The sequence below is a fragment of the Polyodon spathula genome, chromosome 4 (assembly GCF_017654505.1).
Source record: "Polyodon spathula isolate WHYD16114869_AA chromosome 4, ASM1765450v1, whole genome shotgun sequence".
Lineage (NCBI taxonomy): Eukaryota > Metazoa > Chordata > Actinopteri > Acipenseriformes > Polyodontidae > Polyodon > Polyodon spathula.
Genome location: NC_054537.1, coordinates 28181529 through 28185090, shown reverse-complemented (window position 1 = coordinate 28185090; position 3562 = coordinate 28181529).

Genomic DNA, 3562 nt, shown 5'->3' with positions numbered 1-3562 from the left:
ATGAAAATCACTGAAACATCCTTAGCAGCAGCTCAGTATCCTGGTAGTGACGCCAATCTGTAGGGACCCAAGAAAAAAACACAGACAAGGATATGATAGAACAAACTTTATTGTTCAGAATTCTGGAGAAGCAAATCAGACAGTTTGAATATGGTTCTTTGACATTACATTCAGGCAGCTCAGTTTATATAGTAGTGCACAAACAACCCTATGTAAGGCGCGAATCTACGCAGTTAGATAAGCTAAGGATAAATTGCCATTAAAAAGAAGAAGCCACTATAGGTTTTCAGCATTCTATACTCCCATCCTCAAGACAGAATATAATAAGGCATGATAGGAAAGACAGTATAAATAATACACACAATTCTAGTTCAGTCCCTTCACCAGCACTACAGTGAGAAGCACCGCTGTCTCCAGCACCACAGGGAGAAGCCTTGCTGTCTGCAGCAACACAGGGAGAAGCTCTGCTGTCTCCAGCACCACAGGGAGAAGCCCCGCTGTCTGTAGCAACACAAGGAGAAGCCCCGCTCTCTCTAGCACCACAGGGAGAAGCCCCACTCTCTCCAGCAACACAGGGAGAAGCCCTGCTCTCTCCAGCACCACAGGGAGAAGCCCCGCTCTCTCCAGTGCCACAGGGAGAAGCCCTGCTCTCTCCAGTGCCACAGGGAAAAGCCCAGCTGTCTCCAGCGCCACAGGGAGAAGCCCTGCTCTCTCCAGCACCACAGGGAGAAGCCCCGCTCTCTCCAATGCCACAAGGAGAAGCCCCGCTCTCTCTAGCACCACAGGGAGAAGCCCCACTGTCTGCAGCAACACAGGGAGAAGCCCTGCTCTCTCCAGCACCACAGGGAGAAGCCCCGCTCTCTCCAGTGCCACAGGGAGAAGCTCTGCTCTCTCCAGTGCCACAGGGAGAAGCCCCACTGTCTGCAGCAACACAGGGAGAAGCCCTGCTCTCTCCAGCACCACAGGGAGAAGCCCCGCTCTCTCCAGTGCCACAGGGAGAAGCCCCGCTCTCTCCAGTGCCACAGGGAGAAGCCCCGCTCTCTCCAGTGCCACAGGGAGAAGCCCAACTCTTTCCAGCGCCACAGGGAGAAGCACCACTCTCTCCAGTGCCACAGGGAAAAGCCCAGCTGTCTCCAGCGCCACAGGGAGAAGCCCTGCTTTCCGAAGGAGCTAGCATTTCCGCTGTCAGTATTGCCATTGCCGACGTTGTCGTTTCCAGATTGCCCCACACCGCTGTCAACATTGACAGGGAGGATATTAAATTTCTCCCTATCAAAACATATGCGAATGTGGCTGGAGCCGTGAATTGAATAAGTGATTAAATAATTAATTAAGGCTCCAGCCACTGGTGTATAAATAGGTTGATCACAGGTGTTGGATAGTAATAGTTAGAATTGATGTTGGTGAGATGTGAAGGTGTTTTTCTTGTTCCACACTGGCCCATCTCATTTGTGTGTTTATGTTTGTGTTTTTGTAGGCCTTTTGTTTTGGCTCTTGCGTTTGTTATTTTGTTTTGTTAGTGTTTGTTTCTGTGTTTTATTTGTTAATTAAACATGCACATTAGCGCTTGACTGCAACTTTTGTGACTGAGTCTCTCTTCCTGGTCCTAATAGCCTGGCCAGTGACGCTGTCCTGTCACAGGTGCTCACTTTTTACTTTCTCCTCTTCATTGTGCCCAAAAGGCAGATCCAGCTCCTCTTCAATGGGCATATTTCATTTAATGGCCAAATTGTGTAACATGGCACATGCGATTATAATTTTGGCACATTTATCGGGTGTGTGTTTAAAAATAAAACATTATCTGTATGTAGACATTTTAAATGATTTTTTAACACACCAAAGGTTCTTTTTAAACAACATTTCTGGTGTGTGTATGGAGTTGATTGCACATTCTCTCTGTCACGTTTTAAGGAAATCATTGGCAGCTTAGCCCTTAAAATTGACACAGAGGACTTTGTGGAATGCAAATGCTACATTATACAGCTGCAACATAACTTGCCCCTATTTAAAATCAAACTAAAAAGTGTCTAAATTGGAGAGTAAATTACTCAATGGCCCAAAACCTTATCTGGAGCGCTATTTGTCACCATCTACTGTAGCAGCACTACACAAAGGTGATAGGAAATACTAGAATCTAGTGCAGGGGTCTCCAATCCTGGTCTTGGAGAGCTACTGTGGCTGCTGGTTTCAATCAATCTCTCAGTTACTTAATTGAACCAATTATTGGCTACAAAACCTGCTGGATAGGGACTCTCCAGGACCAGGGTTGGAGACTCTTAATCTAGTGTTTATTCATTTGCAATGTAATAAAAATATATATCAATGACAATGTTAGTGTGACCCACAGTGTACTTTAAAATTAAAATGTATGGTTTTCTTTTACATGAATTTAACAAAACATAAACCCATAAGCATTGCAATATGAACAGGGTAGCTGGTAACTGTGGTGTGAGCTGAACTGCCTAGAAATTGATTGTGTATCCTGCATACTCAAAGTAAATTGTGCAGCTAGTTATTCTGGAGCATATGGTAGTCATTTGTGTATTGGGCAGACTCATTTGTGTATTGAAAACTCCAGCCAAACCATTTCAATCAGGTCTGATGTGACTCAAATTGAAAGATGGATCTACCCTTATAAACATTATTAAGTTTTTCTTCAATACTTTCTAGCAGACCTGCATAACAAATATTAGTTGCATACTTGAGTAGATTTAAAATGTTCTCTATACTGCATTACTATTACAAATTGACACAAAGGCATACATAAAACATTAAAATAATAATAATAATAATAATAATAATAATAATAATAATAATAATAATAATAATAATTAGACTGTTGTAATAAAATTTTGAAATGAAATGCCTCTTAATTGTGGTATGAAATAATCAGTGAGTTACTCAATTCATACTGGAGATTTGATCCTTTCTTTGATTTTCTACTCAAAGTATACATTACTCCACCAGTTATAAGAGAAAATATCACCACAAGCCAAGCTTACCAGGCAGTAGTAACAGTGTCTGTATGTGTGAGCACTTCTAAACACATAAATCGGAATGTCCATCTTAACAGTTCTGTGATGGGGTGTCAGGCTGCAGAGGTGTTACAATTTACTTGTTAGTAACACCGATTTTATGAGAAACAGACATTTTACAATGTACTGTTTTAGATAAGGTGGGGAATTAGGAAAACATATTCCAGAGGAAATCCAGAGGGTATTTATCATTTTATTTATAGAAAATATACAGTAACATTTAGTTTAGTGAATGATTAAAGCCTTGTATTTAATTAAAGATCTCTGCATTTTAAAAACAAAAAGCTACGTACATGAACCCCGCTCCCCCTCCACCCCCTCTTAAATTCTTAAATTCTCAAATTCTCACAATCTACTGCAATTTCTTTTGGTCTGGTAAAGATTAATTTATATCGAAGAGGTCCTTCACATTAGCATTCATGCACCGTTACCTCAAGCCCCCATTTCGCCAAAAGTGAAAACACACTGCATGTATAAAGACCCCAGTTTGCCAGCTCTGCAGCTCCATTTGCTGACGACCACGTGAC